The following is a 25,679-nucleotide window of genomic DNA, read 5'->3' on the forward strand; positions in this document are numbered from 1 at the left end:
CTGCCGGTAGCAATAGTACAGCTGGACTAATAACGACTGCGCTGCTTTCAAAAGCGCTGGATAAAGTTGTTTTTCAGTTGCTTGAATTGGGTGGTAGGCACCACCATGTGAAAAAAGTCAAGTTAAAATTGTTTTAAAAATGGCGCTTCCTGGAAAAAAAAAAAAAAAAACGGCAAGAGGGCGTTCGTTGTACACAACCAGAGGTCAACTTTGTAAGTTCAGATAGCAAACATCCCACATGCAACCACAAACCACAAAAACACAGCAAGGCGCAAACACATATACAAATAGTGTACATACGCAGCCTCTCAAGACAGTTCAAACACTTCACCGTTTGTTTATATGTATAGCTGTCATGGCTGTGCGGCACTGAGGACCGCTGAGCCCTACTGCGCTCTTTGCAGAATTGTGAAAATAACAAACAAGTATATTCTAAACATTATATTTACTAGTATTACTACTGTAACAGTGCACACAAATTACGATCGGTGCAATATTGGCTACTATAGTAGCTATGTAAACAAAGGGGTTTTGTTTTTGGTGGCTGTCCAGCGTTTTTTGTGGTAATCACATAGTGCGTCTTCGGGTTGGAAACTTATCATCGCTCCTATTCATTCTGGAAAGTGGTTGAATATTTTGTTTCGGACAGCTCGTGGTCCACGCAAATGTAGTATTGGGAGAAAAAAAGCGGTACTAACTCGTATTTACAGTCGATCCCGGATATAACGAACTCCAAGGGGATCGTAAAATAGTTCGATATATCGATAATTCGAAATATAAAATATGCCTACCTGAAGCTTACCTGAATACTCCGCACATCACTGAGAGCTTTCGGAGATCGTGACAAGCGGTTTGTAACCGACTTGTTCTCCAAAGCACGGAAAATACGAAACACAGCGCAACGACCACGGCCATTTATTTGGCATGAAAAAAGTCCGTGAGCTTGGACTGCTTCTTCTTTTGCGCCATGAAGTTCATTAAACTGTCTTCAAGTTTGCTGACGCTGTCCAAATGCGAAAGTCCGGCGCCTTCCATTGCGCCGCAACAGCGGCGAATCACGCTGAACGCCGACGCAAGCTCAGCTGCAGTAGGCGGGTGGATATCTTCATCGGAGTCGCTTGTTGCCGCTTCTTCGGCAGCGGCAATTGCGATGTCCGCCACGATCTCCGCATCGGTGAGATCCGCCACAGCCTGCGCGTCATCGTCAGCACTTAAAAAATCGCGCGCTGTTGCGCCATCTTGGATGGCACCTGGGAATGCCGCCAGCGCCTGAAATTCACAGTCGAAGCACTCAACGCCGTCGTCTTCGGTGTCCGAACACGCCTCGTCAGGAGTCACCACACAGCCCGCTTTGCGGAAGCAGTTTACGACTGTGGTTTGTTTCACGTCGTTCCAAGCGCCTGTCAGCATCTGTGTAGCTCCAAGAAGGTCAACTTTGAGTTCGATTCCCAAACGAAGGTTCGTCAGGAGCCTCTGCACCAGTCGTCGCCTGTACCCAACCTTGAAGGCTTTGATAATGCCTTGGTCGAGAGGCTGCAGCTTCGCCGTAGTGTTGGCCGGCAAAAATTTCACGGTGATGTTTTTCAGTTGGATGGCGACGTGGTGGGCCGAACAATTGTCGAGAAGGAGACAGACTTGGCGGCCGGACTTCTCCAGCTCGGTATCCCATGCCCGGAGCCACTCCGTGAACAGATCGCGTGTCATCCACGCTTTTTTGTTGGATGCGTAGTGCACCGAGAGACCTCTTGCGTTCTTGAAGCAGCGTGGCGATCTGCTCTTGCCGATAACGAACGGCTGAAGTTTGCACGAGCCGTCCATATTTGCAGCGAGCAAAATGGAGATGCGCACCTTGCTCATTTTTCCGCCATGGCATTTGCTGCCCTTGAAGTCCAACGTCTTGCTTGGCAGCATCTGCCAAAACAGGGCAGTTTCGTCGGCATTAAATATTTGCGACGGCGAAAAGCTGTTGCAAATGTCTGGCCATTCGTCGGACAGCCACTTCTCAATGCTGTTGTTGCTGCTGGTTGCCCCGCTTTCACCCGAGAGGGTCTTCCCGACGATGTCGTAGCGATTTTTAAAGCGTTGCTGCCATCCTGTGCCACCAGTGAAGTTGTCTTCACCTAGCGCGGTTGCAAACCACTTTGCCTTTTCCATGAGCATTGGGCCGTCAACAGGAATGTTTTTTGCCCGAGTCTCCAAGAACCAGGCGTACAGGGCTTTCTCAACCTTATCGTATTCCGGTGCACGCACGCGACACGCTCCAGAACGGCCGCACTGCGCTGCCTTCGCCTTCACATCAGCTTTGTGGCGCAGTATTGTGCTTAAGGTGCTCCGAGGAGGAATTCCGAATTCCTTGGCAACCGACGACTTCTTTTCGCCGGCCTCCACCCGTCGAATGATATCTGCCTTCGTTGAGAAATCCAACTTCTTACGTTTTTTTGCGTCCATGGCTCCGAAACGCGTGACCCGGCGCCGCAAAAACAAATCAAACACGCACCACACTTCACGAGTTTCCCGACGGAGCAACCACTGCCACTGGCCAAGCGGCGAGAGCGGACCACTCCGCCGCTCAAGCAAACAGGCTCAAGCGCGCAGAAACTGGATTTTCCTTCCTCCTCAACTGTCTCTCGCCCGCAATCTCTCGCCCGCGTTCTTTACCACGCGGCTGAGGCGTCCAAGGTCACTCTAGCGACGCGACGGAGCCTCTCTCTCACCGAGCGCGGGAGCGCGCACGAGAACTCGTCGCCGGAACCTTCCCAGGAGGAGCGGCGAAGCGCACTTGCAGGGGCGCTTGACGCGCGGGAGTGTTCGAAATACGCATGTGGCGGTGACCGGGAGTTCGATACACGCGTACAACAGCGCTATACTTTTGCATGGGATTTCCAAGGGGATGTTTAGACTGTTCGATATATACAATAATTCGATATATCCGGGTTCGTTATATCCGGGATCGACTGTAGTAGCGTATTAGAAGCGAATTCCGGCCGCGCGCGATGGGTGCGGGCGGAATTCTAAGTTGTGCCTGTCTGATTTCTCTTTTCAAGTCGCTTTTTCTCTAATAGACTAAATCCTTTGCTGCCGAATCACTCGTGTAATGCAGACCAGTGAACATAACGTTTGACCTTTAAAGATGACTGCAGTGCACGCTCTAAATTACAAATACCTTGGGGCACCTAACTCTGCTTACATGTTTTAAACACGTGCATTAAAAGCCTGGCAATAACTATTAACAACTTTGTCGCTGCAACATCACATTTGCATCGCTTTCTTTTCTTTGTCGTTTAGTGCAAATAACTTCAACCGTCTTTTGTGCTGCACCGTCTGTGCGCCTTTTCGCTTTCATTTTTTGCATTACAGCGCGAATTATGTCAGCAAGCAGACTAACACTCACCACAACCTCTCTAATATCAAGGTTCTGCGTTGGTTGTGTGCACTTGTTCACCCTTCATGTTCAGGTGTCGCGCAGCATGCACTATTCAACTTTTGTGTTTCGATCAGTTTTGTAAATTTTTTGAGCTGGACACATTGCCGCTCAAAGCTCCCCATTTCGGACCAATTCCTCCAAGTGCGTATGTGCCACGAAGAAAGCTACAACAATGATCACAACTTTTGTCCTATGCTAGCATGCTGAGGTAGTGTACGGAGTGATTTCAGCTGTGCTATCTCAGCACTATCGCAGAATTCGGTCCCTGCTTTTTTTTAATGTTAACCAGGTGCCTTACGACATTTTCGTTGCGCCGGGTTTGTATAGCTTGTGGAAGTGCCACATGACTGACTGGCGTGTGAAACCCCTCCCCCCACCCCCGGGCCTACTAGGTCCATTTTCCGTGAACTGGCTGCATTGGTGGGGAGTGTTTATGCGGACTGGAGTGGCTGTATCGCTTGGACGTGTGTCTGCTTGCGTGAGTTTTGAAGGGTGACTAGCTGCAGTTGGAGTTTATGTTCCTCTGCTTTGACACCTGTTAGCATTTGTATTGTTCTTAGTCCTTATTTGTGATCATGAGTGTGCTTAAATTTTTCCTGTATTGAAGAAAAAAAAGCACAGTTGGTAGAGCACTGGCTGCTACAGTGCAGACCCAAAATCAAATTTCAATACTTCAGCCGTGGCCATTTTCTTTACTCTACAACAACGGTGCTTTCTTGCAAAGTAGGGCACTTATGGCTTCCAATAAGAGGGTTGGGGTGTCGAACTTTTATGAATGTACACCATAAATACTCAAAATATAATGGAGACTACAGACAAGAATGTGGAACAAGCCTTCCTTGGCAAGCTAAATTGAAAAATACCTTTATTGACGACATTGCTATTATTATAGGACAGACTGAAGTGGGCATGCTTTGGAAAAGCGAACAACGGGCGTATCCTCTGCATGCTGGTAAATTCTGATGCAAGGACAACCTGCTGCTGTGTATGTACGATAGACTATTCTGAATGCAAGCGGTGTTGCATTTTACTAGTATCAAATCACAGAGCTATCCTGCCTTACCTTAAATAATTTCAACTACACAGCCTGTCTTAGCACTCGCAAGTGCATGTGACCACGAGCACTTATTCGAGCTGCAAATTTGCAGTACAGCAATGCTTATCAGTGAACCACAACAACTTTGCAGAAAGTGGTGTACCAGTCAACAGTAGTGAGTTGTGTTGCAGCCAATGTTTGTTTTCTTGCCTTGTGCAGTGGCCCTCAATCCTTTCAGGGTCACGTACGTACATATACGCCCTCTGCAAACACTTTCAAAATGGTTGATATCGTATATATACGTCATCGCTTGTATGTTTAAAAAGCGCGCCTGTTTCGCCAACCTCTCTTGCTTAGCATGTGCTGCCACACTGCGGAAATACGGGAAATTTTTTTCTTGCTCCGATGGCTCTTCTTTTCATTTTATTTATGATTTACTTCAGCGGCGCGCCGGCTATTGCTTGCGCATCCGGTAACGAGGGGGCCCACTGGGTGCCCGGGCACCTCTCGCTTCTTGCGCCTGCCACAGACCAAGGCCGCCTGCGAAACTGATGAGGCTCTTTTCTCGCTTTTTTGGTATTTTATAGAAGCGGTGCACCGTCTATCACTCGCGCATCCAGTCGTGCGCCCATGCACAGCAGCTGGTTTCGGTATTGTCCTACGGGTGCTTCCCGCTTTTTGTGCCTGTGAAACTGATGTCTATCTCATTTCGATTCACTCAAAAGGTGCCGGCTTGTTACTGTCTCGTTTTTATTTAGAATTCTTCTTGTGTTACTCATGAATGAACCAAATGTATGTAACAACACAAACAATTTTTTTGTCACTTTATGGTCACCCTAAAGAAATTCCGATAATTTTTTGTCGAAATAGATTCATCCAAAGAATTTAAATAAGCAATAACTACAATCGACCCTGGGGGGTCGTGTTAGGTGAAAAAATTCTATCCTCAAAGGGTTAAACTGTGTTGTACTCAATATGGGGAAAAGAATTCTGTGACATTCAACCAATGCATTTTGTCCAAAAGTGAAAAGGCTGTGCCAGGTTTTTATTTTTACATTTTTTCTTTCAAAGCTGAAAGTGGATAGGGCCATCCCGGTCAGCTCGGTGGCATTCAGGCATCGCCTCCTGTATTTGTACAATGCCAAAACGCATCGCACGCTTCCCAATGGGAGTGAGTGTTACGGCTGCAGTGCCCACATGTCGCAAGGTGGGGCCCCGAGCTGAACCGGGATCACGCAACCGTAACTGACTTAGAGAGCGGCTTGTGCCTGGTTGCCAAGGCAACCGATGTTTGAGGTTGTCAAAGAAATGGCGCTCGTGCCAGCGCTAGAAAGCTCAGAGCCGCGATGGAGCATGTTTTGCCAACATTGCCGATCTCCACCACGCGTCGCCCCAAGCTGAACTGGTCACATGCTTGAAGCGCAGGGAAGGCTGCCGATTGGGGGAGAGTGGCCAGAGTAGGAGAGGGTTGGATGGCCGGTCCGGGCCGATGCGTTTGGCATTCTAAAAATACAGGAGGCAATGATTCAGGCCAAGGAGATGCTCCACTATTGCGTAGAACCCCTTGGCCCCGGGCTGGTAGCACAGGTCAGCCATTTAGTGGAGGCAAAATGCAAGAAGGACTGCCTCCACTGGGTTGTCTACTTTGAAAAGTTGATCTTCCACCTGGGCGGCACACGGCCCCGCAGTCTCGCCAGCAGTGTCCACAATCGCTACGGGATGCTTGGCAAACGTGGAAACCTCCAAGTAATGGTATTGTGGAAGGAATAGATGGGGAATATCGGCAAAATTTCCATGTAAATATGCGTCACTCACAAGCAGAGTAAGTCACCAAGAAGAACAGATCAATGCGTGAAGTACAGGCAGTAGAGAGCTGCTCTTGAGAGTGAAAACTCTTTCCGGTGCCGGCACTGTTGCCAGGGAGACAGCAAGTTATAGCGCTGCTTGCCAGCTGTCCCTGCCTCAACAAGTTCTGTGACATTCCCCACCGCTTGAATGGGCTGCAGAAGAGAATCTGCAGCCAGTGCTAGCAGCGAAACAGGAGGAAATGGAAAAGACTGCAGCGGTGAGAGGCTGGCACAGGTAAACAACAATGTAAACAACAACAAATACTCATGTAGGACCGTTCATGTTTTATACACAGATAATGCCCTCACACTGACTCTCCTCCTGGTCCTGTCCATCGGCCTTCTGCAGGAGATTTTGGGTGACTGGCTCCACTTTTATGGCAGCCACATCGAGCACTGTAGGCATCGGCGTGGTGTTTACTCAATCATCCTTCCTATTGGAGCGTCCCCACCCATCCTCATGAACTCTCGAAAGACCTGGAATAGGCACCAAAAGATGCAATGTAACATGACGACACGATCGACCACAAAAGTTTAATATACCTCTTCTTTCGTGGAAAGTGCGGGATACTCTTCCAGAATTGTTCCCAACAGTGGGCGCTCCTCTGCAGTCCATTTACGTCTCACCGGAAAGGTTCTTTCCATGGAGTCCGCAAGCCTAGCAGTGTTATGGACAACCTTCCCAGCTTCCCTCTGCATTGCTGCTGTATGTCTATTGATGCTATGGACATCTTCCACACCTTCAACACTCCTTTCCAGCTCCTGCATGTAGGATTTAAACAAGGTTTTAGTGAGCATCTGCCCTTTTGGGCTAATAGCTTGGCATTTATTATTGGCGGTGAGCGCGACCACGAGCGGCACTGCGAAGCGCGCCTCCGTGACGTCAGCTTAGGGACTCTCGCATTTGTCGTCTGCTTCACTCGGGCTCGCTCTCCCTGCTGTTTCTTTGCGCTCATTTGACGTATGATGCTTGTTCGCCCCAGATTTTGCGTGTGTGTAACTTTTTGTCATAATAAAACACTTTATATCGCATACACCAGCTGAAGGCGCTATTTAAAGTATAGTTTTTGATACCGTTCCGGAAGAAACATTGCGGGCGCCACCCCAGTTTTTGCGAAGCCGGCCCTGTGTGGAGCGCGAAGAGTCGGAGTAAGCGTCAGCTTCAGTGTTTAGAGATCTTTAGAACAAAGGGAGCCGCCAGCTGCTAATAACCGACAACAGCGAAAATGCAAGACCAAAACAAATACCAGGCCTTCGGGGCTGTTGGATTTGACAGGAGGCATTACGATTCCCAGTAGTTATATGAAAGCAAAAAACTGTTTTTGCAACCTTACCGAATGATCGAAAGTATATCTCATCACTTTATGTTGTAATAGCATGAAAGTATGCCGACATGCACTATGGGCCGCAAAACCTGTAGGTTGAGTTACAGATAACCCACTGTGTGTTGGTTTTATACTAGGCTTCTAACCAGTATGGAGGTTTGAGCAAAACGAGTAACGTCTACGGTAAAGATACAGTAACATTATGTTTGTTCAGACCTGGAGGGAAATTCGGTACATTTCTCACAGCCTTATCTCCCCAATATTCAGATATGTGTCATAGGAAAACTGCGCTCAAGAGAAGGAGGAGGAGGAGGAGAAAACTTAACAGTAAAACCGAACTGATTAGTGGGCCGAGTCCTCAGTCTAGGACAGAGAGTAAGAGTAATTTTCTTCGATTCATAGAACGCCATCCCAAGTAGGCTAGGATTTATTTCTTACGCCTGGAAGGGGTAGCAAGCAATAAAGAGATTTTTGGAAGTATTCATCGGTTTCAATTCTTGTAATATATGCACGTATACTATTTATTGCGTTGGTTAGCTAGTATATCACACCTTTAACACCGTAATTAGGTCATAATTGTTTGGGTTGAGAGTCAGCTCGTTATAACGATGATGACAGTAGAAATTCGGAGCACAAAAGCTGCCTTCGAGTACTCTGGACAGCATACGTTGTCTGGAGCGCGATCGCAGTGGTGTAGCACAAACCTTCTCCTTCTATTTGCATTTGAATAAACAATGCACCTGGAGAATATGCATCTTCTTGCACGCAGCCATAAGGAAAGCGAATTTGTGAAGAAGGGAATGTATGCCATACAGCCTGAATAAAATATCGACACGATCTTTGTGATCCTGCCCAGCATCCAAAAACCTACTAATAAACATTTGTGACGGCGCGGAAAAATTAATGCGTTGGGCACAGTTAAAAAAAATCAACCTGATACAAGTCAACAACGAAAGAAATAGACAGCCGGTTTATTTCCTGCAATGCAATGCGCATGCAGGGGCCCTCTGCTTGGCACGTAACATTAGACTGTTCAGTCTTTATAAGAGCATCCCAAAAATACTGTATGGAAGCCTACGCATTTTGAATACTTATCGAGGAGCTCTGAGCGCTGAACCTCGCGCATAAGCTAGAAAGGACAAGTTACACACGATCTTCTGACCGTTGCTCTGAAGAAAGTTATTCCCTCTCTCCTCGTGTGTTGCAAACTTGTGGGGGATACAGCTTGAAATTATTCATGTGTCGGAGGCTGGTAAAAATACCTGATTAACAGTGGAATCTCGGTGATACGAATCTCAGGGGGCGGCAAAAATAATTGTATCACCAGAAACAGAGAAAAAAATCAATTTTCTGCCCTTTGAAACGCGCCGCACACGCGACAGGCGGCGGCAACATGGCGTCGGCTCGTGCCGCGAAGTGGTGCAGGACGCTCCAGCGACAGCTTCTAACATTTCGTTAGAATGCCGCTCATGGCTCATGGTCATTGCTCATGCGGGAAAGGAGCTGATAATATGGGCGAAAACTGCCCTATAAAATGTCATCAGCGCCAAATATCCGTCACGGAGTAGGCCCAGCAAGCTGCTGTGAGAGCTAGAAATTGCTACTATGAGCGCGCGCCTCCCCATTGGCGCAAGCCGTGAGGCTCCTCCCACTGCCGCGCGCAGCAACCAAGGCAAAAGCTGCTGCCGTCAACGCGGCCGTCCGAAGAACGTGCCCATCGCCGACACACACGAACCTCGTGCAAAAATGAGCCATGCTGTTTATGCATTAGGCAAGGGGCCTACACACAAGAGATTTATTTCCGTGCAAAGAACTGCCGGATGTCGGATTGCGTCTTCTTTTCTGCAAGGTCAGCCAGCAAAGAATTTTGGAAGGAAAAGAACTGTGCAGAAGTGTTTTCGCGCACAGTGTCCAATGCCACCGCACGCCGCAGAACGTCCAGTGCATGCATTGTTTCCGCTCCCGTCGGCGGCTGATCGTCGCAGCTGTTGCCGTTGTCTTCGTCATCGCTGCTCGCAACTTCAATCTGCAATGTTTGCACATCATCCGCAATGTCTGCAACACTTCGCAGGCCGCAAGTTGCGAGGTCGTCATCCGCGGTCACGAAGTCGTCGGCGGGCAGTCCACGCCAAGTTGGTCCCAGTTTTCGATCTAGACGGAATCCGGCTCTTGCGAAGCGGTGGCCGAACAGGATTGGGAGATGCCACACTTAGCGAAGCAGTTGGCAATCGTCGTAGGCGACACACGCTGCCAAGCCATCGCAATGAAATGTAGAGCATCGAGAAGGTTGATGAGCAAGTCTTCTTCATCCTTGCGGTCAATTTTCGCCAGGCGACGGCGCACCAACAAGCTCTTGTAGTGGTGCTTGGCATTCTTGATGATGCCAGCATTGAGCAGCTGCAAGTGACTGGTTGCATTTGCCGGTAAAAATACAACTTTAACGTTCTGCAGCGTCATTTGTTTTGGGTGCGCTGGGCACTGGTCCAAAATCGAAACAATCTTCCTGTTTTGAGAGCTCATCTTTCTGTCCAGGTAGCTACGAACTCCAAAAACAACGACGACGTCATCCACGCCTTCTTGTTTGCCTTATAAAGGCAAGGTAACCGCCCGGCTACCTTAAAGCACCGCGGCTTCTGCGACTTGCCGATGACGGTGAGTTGCCCTTTCTCCGATCCGTCTGAGTTGCAGCAGAACAGCACGGTCACTCGCTGCTTGCTCTTCTGCCCACCATGGCAGGCTTCGCCTTTGAAGCACAAGCTCTTCTTGAGCTGCAGGTTATAAAATAGCCCAGCCTCGTCCACATTGAAAATGTCTCGAGGTTCGTATCCCTCAATTAACGCTGGCAGTGTTGTTGCCATCCAATCCTCGACGGAGGCATCGACCTTTTTGCCTTCGACGCAGACGGTCTTCCATGCCTGGCCTTAAACCTATGGATCCATCCTCCGGTGGCCTGGAAGTCGTCGATGCAGAGCAAAAGTGCTACGTCCGCGGCTTTTTCGCGTAGCACTTTACCGTCAATGTTGACGCCTGCTGCTGTGACCTCCTTAACTCTTTCGTTACCACGCCTATTCAAATCGATCACCGGTGACCGATGATTTATATTGCCTATTTCGACATGTTGTAGTCATTTCTTGTGCACCTAATGCGGTCAGTGGTTAGTCTAGGCAGTGCCCTTTTAGAATCCGTTTAAATTTTCCCGCTCCGGCGACATGGAGATTTTTGACGGCGTTTTTTGCGAGATGAGGTGCGTGTGTTTTTGAGGAAGGGGGCGTGGCTGCTGCCCTTGAGAAAAAAGCATGCAGATCGTCGCTAGGCTGCATTACCATAATATTTTTTTTGTCAAAAGGCTCCCGGCAAGACAAATACCAAATAATGCGGTCAGCTTTGTAGTCCGACAGCGTTGAGAGGTGATAATTACTTGAAAATGGCCCCAGCTATTCACTAATGATCTTTGGTTCGGACAAAGGGCAGCTTTATTCTCCCAAAGCTTATTTCTGATGGTCCCGCGCATGTCTAGCAAGTGTGCCTGCCATTTTCAACCAGTTTCCAGAAGTTTCGGTTTCGTTTTTGCATTGCGAAATTCATATTTGGCGCTACTACGCAGTAACCCAACTACAAGCTCATTTGCCATGGCGCCTCCGTTGCCCGCTACTGCTCCTCAAACAAGCATACCGCTCGCGCTTCCACTTTATCTACGCCTTGCTTCTGCGATAAGAGCTTCCGCTGAAAGTCAAACGATAACACCAAGTCGTCGGGTGTCAGTTCAGACGAGGAGAACGCTTCCAATCGGCCTTGAACACCGCCAGCTGTTCACCGGCCAGTTTCGGTTTCATACGAGGGTATTTCCGGATGTCTAGTGTCGCTTCTTAGTAGTACTGTCTATTCTGACAGTCTCCAACAGCCTTGTATTTGTTTCTCTTCGAAATTGTTAGGTGGCGCTGCAATGTAGTAGGCTCAGAGTGCTGAACTCGTTTCACCGCCCGATGGTGGCTTGGTGGTGAAAGCTTGCTGGGCATGATTCTAGCGCATCGTACCTTATTCCTGCAAGCAAGGCTACCATAGTGAGTCAGAACATGATAATAAACCGCAAATGAAAGTTCTGACTGATAAGTGATCATCAGAATGTCAACAAAGATCCACCAAAAAGTTTGGTTCTCAACTCCAAGCAGATTTTTACACATCGCTTGCTTGCCTTCAATATTGTGCCGGTCATAATCATTGACAACGTGTTTTTACATCACGTGGAGGCTAATTTGGGCCTTTAATAATGTCAAACCACCAGAATTCTTCTAGAGAACCATCCAAAATAGCAAAATTTGAAATAGTGGTTGGGCTTCACCACATGGCACGGGCACCACGCGGGCTAACATTTTCTTTTATATCTCACAAATTGTACTGCACAACTCTATTTTTTTTCTAGGACGGGTTTTTGAAATGTCTACCTACAAAATGTATATTCTCAATTTTTTCTACTACTGGTGGTTTATTGTACACAACTTACGTTTTCTTATTTTATTCGACGCGTGGACAGAAATTTCGAATTCGATCATTTTTTTCGCAATCATTATTTAGGAAACCATTATTAAAACTGGTGTCGTTGGGAAGCGCGTGGAATAATCTGCATTTTATGTTACTGCAATGTGTGCCTAACCAATATATACAACGAAAAAAAATGTTTTGTTAGACCCTTAAAAATTGGCCAATTTCCCGCGGTAACGAAAGAGTTAAACCACATCAGAAGAACTTCTAACTTCATGTGATGGGACGTTTTCGCCTCCTTCTTGTTTAACCCGAAGAGCTTCACATTGCGCATTATCTGGTCACGCTGACCGACAAGCGTTGAGAGAGTGGACGCCGCTAGACCCAACTCTTTGGCGAGGTCTGCGTGCTTTTTCTTTGGCTCCTCATCCACTTTCCTCAAAATTTCTAGTTTTTCCTTAAAAGAAAGCGCCTTTCGTTTCCGCGACGACGTACCTTGGGGTGCTGACATGGCTCTTGCGGGTCGGTGCTTGAGAAGACACGAGTGCGAACAGAGTGCGTGCACAGGAACTCTACACACGTAATTGACGGACAAGTGGCGCAGGAAACACGGCAATACGACAAGCAAGGCGAGGATAGGACAGTCGGAGCAGTCAGCGCGAGGCAAAAATGGAAGCGATGAATGTGAAGAAGGCGAAACAGTGAATACTCACCATCAGAAACAAGAGGGAAGGCTTGGTTTCCGCCCCCGGCCGTGCTTTATTGACAAAGTGTAATACAAAAAGGAAGCTAGAGGCACCCGAGCTGCAGGCAGCGCAAACGAAAAGTCGCAGCGAGAAGAGAACAGGGCGGGAGATACGAGAGGGGAGAGAGAATAGTCATAGGGAGGGTGAAACGTTCGCCTCGTTCGGAGCACCTCTCTCGCTGCTATTGTAAACACCCCACGAGGAGGATTACCGTCGGCGGGGGAGAAGTAATGCTTTTGGGCCCGCAAGCAGCCAAGGCCGCGCGGCCGCACCAAAACTCCCTCTTCCCGTCCTCCCGTCCACGCCGCGGTCGGCTGCTCGCGGCTCGCGTGTTCGTATCACCCGCAGCGGAGTAATAAATGTGTATGGATCATTCGAATTTTTTTACATTGCATACAGAGCATTTTGGCCGGGGTATTTTGAAAATTCGTATCACAGCGAAATTCGTATCACCGAGATTCCACTGTATGTTCTTCGCGTCGCAGGCCGCTCATATTTCAGCCAGGGTATTCTGTTGAGTGGAGGAAGTGAACTGTGCAATAATATTAACGCCGAAAATCGGTGTCAGTGCTCCTTTAAAAGCTTTCCCGCCAAGCCGCATAGAATCGATGCAGGGAAGCCCGCCTGGAACAGTTTACCGACCTGTGAGACAAAACTGACCTGTATCTGATGCTGGCAGGACCTTACTAGGGCGTTCCTTAAGGCAGCAACCGCTATGCCCTGCTTCACCAACTTGGAGTGACCAGAGGCGAATGGAAGCAAGGCTTTTGTGGAGTAAGGAGAGTACACCCAGCAGACGTGGTTCTCCAAAAACGTCAGCTCCAGGTCAAGGAACCTCGGGTGACGTTCAAGTGGTAGCTCCACGGTTAGTGTGAGGCAGTCAAGCGCCCCTTGGAAAACTGCCAGAACCCATCTGTCAGTCTTTTTCAAATGGGCCGGCTGACGACTTGAAAAGAAACCTGAAAATGCGCAGAACACCAAGGTCGCCTAGTCCAACCTCCGGTCAAAACGAGCCACCAACATGTCGCTGAGTGCAGGGGCTAGGCAAGAATCCTAGCCACTAATTGCTGTGGCTAGGATTCTTGCTTAATAGGTAGCACTCTGCAGGACTTGTGGAAGCAGCGGTACAGAGTTGTCTAAGTCTGAAAATATAGGTGTTGCGTCGGTGACGTCCCACGTTTTATATCGCCTTGTAAATTGGACACGTGTAGTAGAAAAAAAAAAGGCTATTTAAAACGTTTACAGACGGATGATACAGTGTGCCATTCCTGCTCGGTCAGCTCATCGTTCAGAACATGCAGTCTTAAACAAGTGTGCACTCCCACAGCCCGCTTTCTGTGGGTTTACAGTATGCATGAGTAAACAATTTTTGCTGTTCGTCGCAAGCATGCTTTTGCCAAAGTAACCCTACTAAGATGGAACAGACTATGAATGTACCTAAAGTTTCTTCTGTGCGGAACAGGTACGAAAGATGGCTCAAGTAGTAAGTTTTAAAAAAAGGAGAGAGAGGGGAAGTAGAGGCTTAACGACTAAATCATTGATTGGGTTTCGCCAATCTGTCGCTTGCATGTAAAATATGCCAGCGCAGTTTTTGTTCTCCAAGTTTAATCTGCTAATATTTAGGGCTGTCCCTATTTGCACCTTTAGTAAAATTTTTGCAAATTGTTCACCCAACTAGTAAAATACCACCAGACAATGTTCACCCTTATCAAGCGGATTGCAGTGCTACTGGAGCATGTGTAGAGTGTTTTTTCACCGTCTGGCATCGCTTGTGTTGCTGCTGCTTTGTGGCCACAGAGTCGGCAGCTTCCTACACAATGCATGCATGCCATAGTGCATACCCTCGCGGCGATTTTACATGGTATCTACTGTGTCGCCTTTTCCCTTCCGCAGTGGGGATCACTCTAGATTCAGCTCTGTGGCACAGTCATGCACGAGTAAAACGGGACAATTGACAGGACGAGCAGCAACTAAAAAACAAAAAACACCTGCTTGTTTCCAGACTTTACTGTTACACCAAGAAACCTCGCTTTCTTTGACAGTTTAAAAAATAATTATGTATATAAGCTGTCATTTTTAACGACACATCCCTCAAGTCGTTTGTTTTTTCTCATAGGAGCCGAAATCGCTTAAAAAAAAGCAAATTTTTGTAGGATAGGGCAGCTGACGGAGGATACCCTAGAGTCCACTGGGATTTCAAATGTTCACATCTTCATGGGAATATAGAGTGCCTCGTAATGAGCGCTAGAATAGAGCAACACACAAAGGAGACTGAGTTAGAGGAGCATGAGAACGCAGTTAATGCAGGTGAGGCTAACTCGGTAGTTGAGCACCAATCCAGTGCTGTCCCTGTCATAGAAGAGATTATGGGATTTCAAGAGTCAGCTGCTTCGCCTCCTGCAGTTCCTCGGAGGCGAGTTCTCTATTGATGGCATGGAAATCAGCAGTACCGTTAACTATGGTGATGAACACAAACTCCCATTGTGAAATGAATTAAACAATGATTGCTAAATTTAGGTAGACAAATTAAAAACATGAACATATCAGATGGTGCTGTTAGCACACGGTCGAGATCACTCCATGTAGATGTTATGTCAGTTGGTTTAGTAAATATTTGCTTCAAATGCAAATCACGACAAAAACTCTGGCATTTTTAGGTGATCCGAGGCATGCTCCGAAAACCGCAGGTCATGCTTCCAGCTCAACTCTATTTTCAGAAAGAATCGTGCAAGAGGAAAGTTAAAAGGGCAAGTCCTAACAAGAACGTTGGAAACAGATCCCATTTTCTTCCCATCACCTCCCTTCTCGCACTTACAAAACCAACAACACTGACTTGGACCTATAAAATAATATTTTGTTACCAGCGTCTTGTTACAAGTCTTTGTCACACCCCAAGTGGAACTAGCAAAAAATGTCAAGTTGAATCGGAGGACTTCAGATTAGATTCAGAAGTGGACAGGAGCACAAATAACGTGCACTTTATAAAGTTTGTGCAACACTTGCACTGTATATGCTGCTGCGAGGTACACCAAGGCAACCGGGGCACAAGATGAAACCCACAAGTGTCTCGCGCAGCTTTCACGCCGCACAGCAGCTGCAAAAGTTTCAACGCCGTACTGGCTTGCCTGCATAGCATGCGTGTCTTGCTAGGCTCATGGCAAAGCACACAGCCAAACCAGCATTAAAAAAAAAAAGTTTGTTTCAAACGCAATGGGCAATCTGCAAATGACTTCATTTCAAAGAACTGCCCTACCGAGTGAATCTTTTTTTACCTGCAGTCCTGCCATACAACAGCCACGAACCATCTTGGTGAACCTTTTTAAGGTGTTGGGAATGACGAGCGTTTCACGTGCATTTCTTACAGGTAGTTGTGTGGTAAACTACTATCGCTAACAACAACAATGAAAGCCACGTTGAAAGCCTCGCAGATGCTGAGCATGCTTTTCGTACAGACGTGTCGGCGCCGTAGAGTTCTTTGATACTCCAGAACAGCCGATTGCAGGTTAGGCCGCTGGCAGCATGCATACAACAGAAAGGCAAGGAAGGTGACACAACAAATGCATTTATATAACGTATAAGCTACCCAAGTTCAGCGGCTTCAGTGCCCAGGAGATGCGTGGGAAAATTCTTCATGATGTGGTCCTCGAAGTGCGAACGAAGCTCGGTGACTGTACAGCCCGGATGATGTCCTGAAAAGATGTGCCTCTTGGTCCGCGAGGTGCAAGCACCACTACTGCTGCTGGTACACGTGAGTACCAGCCAGCAGAGGGACCCCTATCCGCCAACTGGGGACCGCGCTCTCTAGCAGGCAGGTTCTGCCGAGAGTACAACTGATTGGTCTGGTTTCCCAGCCGTTGCACGCACAAGAAGATTCCACTCTCAGCACATCCCTTGCCCCACTCACATGCCAGGTTGGTCAAGGATATATATCTTGAGGCACCAGCACCACCTGCAGGTCGGCATTTGTACCTGAAAAACAAAAAACAAGCAGACACAAAAGCACACACACACACAAAAACAACACAGTTTCACGGCACTCACTACGGCACAATGGAAATCAAGCACAAAGCTACAAGCACGATATGTACAAATGTGCAAGTGGCGCTGCCCTGCGCCCCGTCCACGGCACAACAAGCACAGTTGCGGCCGGCCGGGAACCCGGCAGGGCCCCAAAGGCGGCCGTGTCAGAAAAACGGCCAACCACAAAAACGGCAGGGTGCTTGGGGCAAAATCACAGCACGGAGGAACAGGCACACACACTATTAGAGGTCTGGAGCCAGCACCCTGTTCTGCCATGCCACCCTGCTGTGTCTCGTTTGAAAGTAGCGGGTGAACTTTTCACTGACTGCCTTTGCAGATGAAGAGTAATTATTGCTTGCCAAACGAGGAGTACTCGAAAAGTTGTCACCAGCTTGTTGCTCTCGTCTCCATCTACTTGGCACAATACTACCATCTGCAAGCACAGTGTCCACATCATCTGAAGCGCAATACATGAACTGGGGCTGATTTTATTCAATATCAAGAGTTCTGAGATAGTTGTGCAGAAGCACAGTGGACCATATGACTTCATCAAGCAGCTTTAATTTACCTTTCATTTTTTGGCGTAGAATCCTCCACCTGTTCGCCAGGATGCCAAAGGAGTTTTAAATAATTCTCCTGGCTCGAGAAAGTCTGTAGTTAAAGATGCGTCTTCCAGCGTTCAGTTGCTTGCCTGGGTATGGGCGCATTAGGTTCTCTAGGAGAGGGAAGGCTTCATCGCCGACCACAACGTGAGGTGCTTCCCAAGTACTTCCCCGTAACCGTTTTGGACCCGGTATGCGCAACATGCCATTTCTAAATTTAATCCCGAAACCGCATTTGCGGAAAGACCTGCATCTCCTCGGGATCCTGCCTGGCCTACATCGACTAGAATGAATCTATATCTGGCATCACACACCGCGAGAAGTAGTGATGCAAACCGGCCTTTGTAAGTGTGGAACAGGCCTCCAGAGTTTCCTGGGGCCTCTATGTGCACATGTTTGCCGTCGATTGCTCCAGTGCAATTTGGAAATTGCCAGAGGTTTTCAAAATCAGTCCCTATTTCTCTCCATCGGGCAGTAGTCATGTCTGGCAAGTACTATGGCTCTAGAACCTTTGCAAAGCTTTGCAAGTCTGCAAAACGTAACAGCCCGCCGAAATCCAGGAGACCCGGTACAATTTAGCAATAATTTGCATTGATGATCCATGGGCCAGGAACTTGAAATGGGGGATATCTAGACATCAGACGCCGTTGCTAATGGTTCCTGCATAAGTATACGAAATTTAGAATATAATGGCATTATAGCTTGAATAAACCAAGGTACAAACAAAATCCTGTTCGGAATGCGTGTACAGGTTTGCACGAGAAAATATGAATAATCTAAAGCGCAATGTTAGACATGTTGCATTACCTGCGAGCTGAAATTAGAAGTTTGAGCACCCAGAGGAAGTGGACAACCTTCCTGTTGCTCATCTGTGGAGTAGTGTTGAAATGGTGTTGAACTGATGGTATGTACAGCATGTCCTTGATGAACCTGAGTCTGATTGAATGGCAGGTGATACTCTCGTGTGTGGAACACCAACACATACGCCGAGACCAGATTTCTACGTTGCAACACATGATGCTGCATGTGAAGTGTGTGTGCGTGCACCGTTCATATTTCTAAGTACCACTCACACAAAACACAGACTCTTTCCAGTTACCAGAAAATGTACACATTTTTTCTGTCCAGTATTGCATATCACACTGTTATACTAGTGTGAAGTTCAAGGGGACAAAAGACAAGACTTGTAAACCCAAGGAGTGTTCTTAGCTATAATTTGGTCAAAACATTTACAGCAGGCCAATTTTGCAGTAATATCACGGGAGGGTCGACCGGCGTGTGGGTCAGTGCCTTATCACGGTAGAAAGCGGCAAACGAGCGAGAGTACATCGCATGCACAGAGCGTTCCCGCCAGTGCAAACGTGGTCTGCTAGGCTGTTCCCGCAAGCACGACACAGCCTCTTACGCTGGTTATCAGCTGCCTTGCTGTGAACATGGAGCACGCAACACTACTGTCACTGCTCCGGCAATCAAGATAGCCGGCTGATAACTTGAGGAAAGGGGCTATGTCGTGCTTGCGGTAACAGCCTAGCAGACCGCGTTTGCACTGGCGGGATCGCTCTGTGCATGCGATGTACCCTCGCTCGTTTGCCGCTTTCTACCGTTATAGGGCACTGACCCACACGCCGGTCCACGGTCCCGTGATATTACTGCAAAATTGGCCTGCTGTACTTTAAAAGCCAACTGCATACTCCAATTTAACAGCTTAAACTCACTTCAACATTAAGGTGAGCTTCTTTCCAGTTGACACAGTGACTCTTGTCACCCTTTTTGGCCGGATCAGTGGGCTCACCAGGGCAAGAAGACGGTCAAACCTGCACGGTGGCAACAGCAGAATGTAGGTGTAAAACGGGAATGGCAATGGACGTGGATAGAAGTTTGTCGGTTAAGCGAAGTACGGGTTAGAAGAGGGCAGCCACTTTTTCCCGACTTACACTTCTATGAAAGAAGACAACAAGTTTGTGTTTCCCACCAAGCATTTGTTGCCCTAGGGGGCAATGGCACACTATGCATGCAGGTCCGCTTGTACTGGCGTTTACACATACGAAGATGCTTACACGGTCATGGCCCGAACAGAAATAGTAGACGGATTCTTATGCACACACATATGTTCGCTACCAACAAATGAAACACGACCACCTGTATGATGACCCCGTTGCAAAAGTAGACATTACTCGGGCAGACTTGATGAATGCAATATTGCGAAGTCAAGCCAGTTGTTTGTCAGTACCCCCTTTAATTTCATAAAGGCAACACGTTAGCAGTAACACACGGCTTCCTCGCTAAACAAAGCGCGCACGTGTTACAAAAACGAATGCAAAGAAAGTGCAAATAAAAAATAATTTTTACCTTTCAACGGACATCCGGAAGTACTCGAAGAAGTAGCGGCCTTCACCTACCCTCATTTCTTGGACCAACGTGAAGTACTCACTGCTTTGACGTCGTCTTCTGAGTATCTGCCGCATAGGCTTATGTCTACGGGCCACTAGTCGCTTCTGCCTCACGGTGTCGGCCACAACAAATGCCGCCATGAGGGGAAAGCTGGCTCGAGGCGCATTTTGAATGTACGCTACTAAACATCCCTTCACAGGAGAACTCATCTGGTGGCGATCTAAAATCATTGCCACCAGCAAAAACTTTGTATAGAACCATGCCATGGCGAAGCTCTTGTGCTCACTCACCACACCGCTACAGCTCCCGCTCCGTCGCCAGTGACGCTAGTTACCAGTAGTCTGGTGCAGACCCTAGTGTCTGGTTTCCAGTGAACTAGTGGCTACTAGCGGAAAGCAGTGTGGATCTGGATTGCAGTGGCGGCTCCAAAACAAGCCAACGGTGTTGCTAGCCATAGCCTCCTGGGCTAGCTCAAAAAACTGTTTCGATGAATGCCCGCTGTCCAAAATGAGGCGCTGTTTACGCTGTTTTGGCTCTGAGGATGTAGCAGGTTTTCATTGGTCCGCTTGGTGGGTAGCGTAAACCAATAGAGAGGCTCTTGTCGCGCCGGAATGAGCGGTGTGCTGGAGAGACCGTTTCAACCCCTTCCGCCATCCGCCGCGCGTTCCGGCCGCCGGAATGATTTTGGCCGGAACGGAACGACCTTGCCGGAGGTACCGTTTATAGGCCTTAAGGCTTGCCCTGATACAGTTAACGCCCCCTCCTTCTCCATAGGATGCGGTCACGACCCCTTTGAGCATGGTACGAAGCAGTCGACCATTTTGTGTTGCATATGTCTCCCAAGCGTAGGAGTTCTGTTGCGTGCACATTGTGCAGCAGCTGCATGCACGTTGCAGAATTTCATCCGAGCTGAAGAAGCGTACCTTCAGGTCACATCAGCCAGGAATGTATTTTTACATTATATGATAAAGCATGTACGCAATGTGTAACAGCCCCGTTGTGGCACATGCTCGCCAATTCTGACTTAGGTGGCTATCTTTCGACCTTTTTATCACATTGCTCTTTCCGTTGGCAAATCCTGAGCTGAACAACGTCCCTGCCCTTCAGTTCTTCTTGTCCGTACAGACAAGTAATGTTTGTCTTAATGAGGTTTTAACTTTATTCCACCACATTTCTGCTCACAGAAGGGAAACCTCCAAAGGGATACGCTCACCTTGCGGCAAACCCGCTTCGCTGTCCCAGGCTCTTCTGCAGCTTGCTGGGGTGCTTTAGTTTAGGCCCCGTCAATCCGTCTCTTGTGGCCAGATTTCTCTCTGTTTTCTGCCACCTCACCCTCGTTCAACAGTTTTGACCTCTCAAATTTGCACTTGAAGATCAAGGCTCGCTTCTAATGGTCCTGCAAACAAAATTTTCTTGCGTGTTCTGAATAAATCGCTTTGTTAAACATACTGCCTTGCTACCTAAGAATTTCACCTTTCCACCACCACAGGGTGGAAATTAAAGTGTTCTCAAAGGTAATGATTCCATCGCAGAATATTTATCCTTTTGTAAGTGAACTTGCACTGCAGAAACAGATACACATTAAACTCAAGAATGCACGAAGAATTTCATCCGATGGTGACAATAAAATTTTAACATCCCTCGTAAATGACTTTGACATGGTAGAAAGAGTGAAAAGGCAGGGACACAAGAAATAACACTTACACTGGACTAGTGCCCACCCCGTGTAAGTAATCTTTGTTATGTCCCCGTTTTTTTTTTTCACTCTTTTTACCATGTCAGTTTTATCACCAACTAGCCCAAATTTCTGCGTTGGGTCTCACATGGGAAGCACGAGCTTTTCTCAATACTGAAAAAAAGTTGTGTCTCTACCGTGGTTTCGTATAGGCATTTTGCCTTCGCAGTTGGCTATTCTGTACACATCAGCCTTCTTTATGCAACTAATGTATGAACTAAGCTCTTAATAGCCCATCACTAGAGCTAGGGAACTAAAACATATCCTGATCCAATTCTGTCTTGCAGGTTAGGGTGCCGCTCGAGAAGCTGGGGGACGCTGCCTCGTAAAGCCTTTCAGGGTAGCTGAAAGAAGGTTAAAAATAAAAGAATTAGCTGCAAGCTAGTAACAAAATACCATGTAGCAAATGCTGCTGCGAAAGCACTGGACGAGGTGAAGAAATTTGCAGTACGAGCGCAAAGTACCTGTTAACCTTGTACTATTTTCACTGCACCATTTGCTATGTGCACGAAAAAAAAGTGCAATTCCATTTTGTTAAGAATCCAGATAACCCAGTTAAAAATTCTCGGTAGCCAACATGTAGACAACAGGTTGGACTCTTATCCCATTTAAAAGGGGTAAGACAATTTGTATAGAAAAAATACAACTAAAGCACAACCAATTTAAGTAAAATTATGCAGCTTCACCATGGAACCTCTCTGAAAAGTTTTTACAGCGAAGTGCAGAGTGGCAAAGTTGCTTTCGAAACTTTGTTGTTTGGACAATCCTTTCACTGGACTCTTGCTTGCATAAAATATGAGCCCCCCTGCGGTTGGTTGTGAGAGGTTTTGCCTACAAAGCATGGAGGAAAGAATACTCAGGAGAGGCCCCTAGCATCCCAATGCATTGCGAAAAGTGTGGAGGAAGTTACGTCATTTTTCTTGAGCCCATGGACAATGTTGCTTACTTGTTTACAACTGCGGCGGCCAAATTTGGGCGAATAGAACGGACAAATTTTTAAGGCGCTTGGTATGTGGCTGCTTCGCTACGCTTGCAAACCAGCGCCGTCGGTACGAAAAACGTTTTTAGATTAGGCCAGTTTGAAAACTCTGCCGTCGGAGGCGTCTGCGTTCGCCATCGCGCGAGCCTGTTGCTATGACGACGACAAACGCTACTTTGTCAGGCTTAAGAGCTGAAAAATCGTCCTTCTATCTCAAAAACGAAGGCCGTTTTTCGATTGAACCTTTGGGTGAGGGTTAGAATGGGCAAATTGAAGGCGAAATCAACAGCTTAGAAGATGACATCGCACCGAGGAATTAGCGACGAAGCTGTTTTCGCTTCGAAGCGGGAGGGCAGGGCGACGCCATGTTACTCAAATCAAACCGGAGACAGCAAAGGATGGTGGGATAGAGTGCTGGGCTCCGTGGGCTCAAGTCATGGCGGGATTCGGCTTCACAAATGTGACGTCAGGGCCTCTCCTAACCTTTTCTTTCCTCCATGCTACAAAGTAACCATGTATTATGACATCAGTTTTATTTGTATAGGCTAAGCCTTTTTTTACAATGTCGCTTCATTGCATTCACGGCTGACGTCTATATATCTAGTGTTAATTAAAGTGTGCAGAAAGGCTAAAAAAAAGCTGGTTTCTAAGAACAAGATTATAAATCGACGCCCAAGGAGTTGTTCACTATGCAGAAAGGCAAGACAATAATATGAGTCGGAAAATAAAATACCCTGAATATTGCATTTTGATGCAGAGGTAAGACATTCTAATTAGGAATATTATGCTGCTAATAAGTTGTAATGTATCACTTGGATACCTCTAACCGATTGCTTTTACTTGATTATTTTAAACAGTTTGAACATCTCTTGCAAATATCTTTTCATGCCCTGTACATTTCATGGGTTAAATGATCATCAATTCCATCGAATAATTTTTTGATACCCTTTGAATTCCATATATGAGTAAACTGTGCAAAGAAAAGGTGTGCTTCTTCAGCAGCACGTGACTATTACCAGATAATTCTTATTCGACGTTAAAATTATCAAAGTAAATGAAGTGACAAATATAAATGGAAATGTTGCAGTATACACAACCTGCATTACAATATTAGTACAATGCAAGAGACAGAAAAAAAAAAGCACTCACAGCGTGTACCTGAACAAATCAAAGCAGAGCCATTCCACAATGCGGTTCGCAATGAGGATGACAGCTCTGCCCTGGATTTCACTTTCGACAAATTGTGGAGTGTATCCTTTGGTGTTGGAGGAAACGTGTATAGATGTGGGCTGATCCGGACGCCACGATCCACAGCGTTCAGTGGTGCTTGTTGCACTTCAAGGTTGGAAGTGGAAAAAAAAAGTATGCAATGAATTGAGCGTGCTTAAAAGAGCTACAACTGCATGCTTTTGTGCACATTCAAGCACTTTCGAAACGTTAAATATAATCTTGCAGTTCTGCTGGGTTGGCGACAGGAGGAGGAGGAGAAGGTGGGGGTGTAGTGGCTTTTGTCAGCCTCACCACTTTTATTTTGGAGCCCGAGGTGATCCTAGTTGTGTCATCGTAATCAACATATTCTTGAAAATCTGCATCGAAGACCTGGAAAGTGTAAAGTAGCATAAATGGTCAGCAAAACCACTGTTTATACAGTACAGCGAGCACCAGCCAAAAGTACACTGAAATAATCAATACACATTTTTAGAGACTGGTTGCCTTTTCTGATGTTAAGCAGTGGCAGTGCAAAAGAGGCCGTGCGAGAAAATATCCATCAGAAAAACGTACTATGACCTTGCTTGCCATGAAAGGGAAAAAGTTGATCAGGCGGGATTTGAACCCGTTGAAAGAAGCGCGCCTCGGTCGAGGTATGCGACTAAACACACTACACCAAATCCGTCCATCGGCACACACTGTTTCTATAAAGTCTCAGTGAGGGGTGTTGTAAGATGTATTCACATTAAATGTAAACAGAAAAATCGTCTTGTGCAAGAGGTGCATATGGTAAGCAGAAGTTACTCTAGATGCTTGCGCGCTGAATCCACTACTACAAAAGAAAATGATGCGTGCGCCGCATAAACCGACCACTAGGCATGGGTCTCATACAAGACTTGCGCTCAGTGCATGCAGCTGCTGAACGTGTACGCTGCCAACCGCCTAGATATTGTACGCGATAACATGACCGAGTAGCAGAAATGCTTGTTAATACATAGCTTTCCAGGGCTGGTGGTTAGTACAGTCAAGCGTATAATAGCCTCAAGAAATGTATTATGTGAACAACTAGCTTGCTTTGCAGAGCATGCGCGAAACTTCTGTGCCCAAAATTGCGCGCAAAAATTGTGCGCGGTTTGCTTTGCTCGGTTCACGCCGTAAAAACGCGCCTGTTTATTAATCTCGTGCAGTTAAACGGGAGAATTCGAATGCACAGTTAGACGCGGAAGTTTCTTTTCTTTTTTATTTTTATTTTATTTTATTTATTATTATTATTTCTTTTTTTTTTTTTTTTTCGGGGGATGGTACACATACCTGAATTAACACGGTGTCAGCAGGTTGCACTTCCGGGAATTTCGAGAAAATGGCACTGACGAGGGCAGGGCACGGCTCGTGGCGTCGAGACGGGCTAGGTTAGTAGCGTCCATTTCGGCCTCAAGTGGTGTATCGTTGGTTATGCGGGGGACTTTGAAGGCGCATCCGGCCGTCGTCTGGGAGGCTGCTGGGGGCATTGTCGCTGCCGGAGTGGCTACGGCCGCTACGCCCGGCTTTGCTGTTTTCGCTGGCTTGTCGCTGGCGCTAGCGGCAGCCCTGCGACCGCAGGGACGAAGGGGCGGTGCCGGCACCTCTTTGGGAGGCGCCCGGGTGCTTGCTGGCCCCAACGACGAGTCAGTTGTCGGCTCCGAGCTCGGGCCAGCTAGCTGCTTTGCTTGCTGACTAGCGCTGCTCGGGACGAACTCGTCGTCACTGGCGCTGAAGGGGGACAGCGGGGAGGCACTTCTCCAAACACAAACGAGCCTGCTCTGTCGTCGGAGGCATTGTCATCCGCGTCGTCTCAGAAACGCCAGGAACCACTGCCGCGCTGCTCGGGAGGGCCGGAAAATCGTGGA

General features: G+C 47.4%; 1 long non-coding RNA gene and 1 pseudogene across 2 annotated transcripts in view; one reads left to right on the forward strand and one right to left on the reverse strand.

Moving 5' to 3' along the window:
* The window catches only part of LOC144149166 (uncharacterized), a 153,364-nt gene that overhangs the window by 8,638 nt on the left and 119,047 nt on the right, over window positions 1-25,679 (forward strand). The window lies entirely within an intron of this gene.
* LOC144149670 (uncharacterized) lies at window positions 5,307-24,344 on the reverse strand (annotated as a pseudogene).

This window comes from Haemaphysalis longicornis, unplaced genomic scaffold (genome assembly GCF_048455015.1).
Source record: "Haemaphysalis longicornis isolate Haplotype H1 unplaced genomic scaffold, Haemaphysalis longicornis Haplotype H1 scaffold_8, whole genome shotgun sequence".
NCBI lineage: Eukaryota > Metazoa > Arthropoda > Arachnida > Ixodida > Ixodidae > Haemaphysalis > Haemaphysalis longicornis.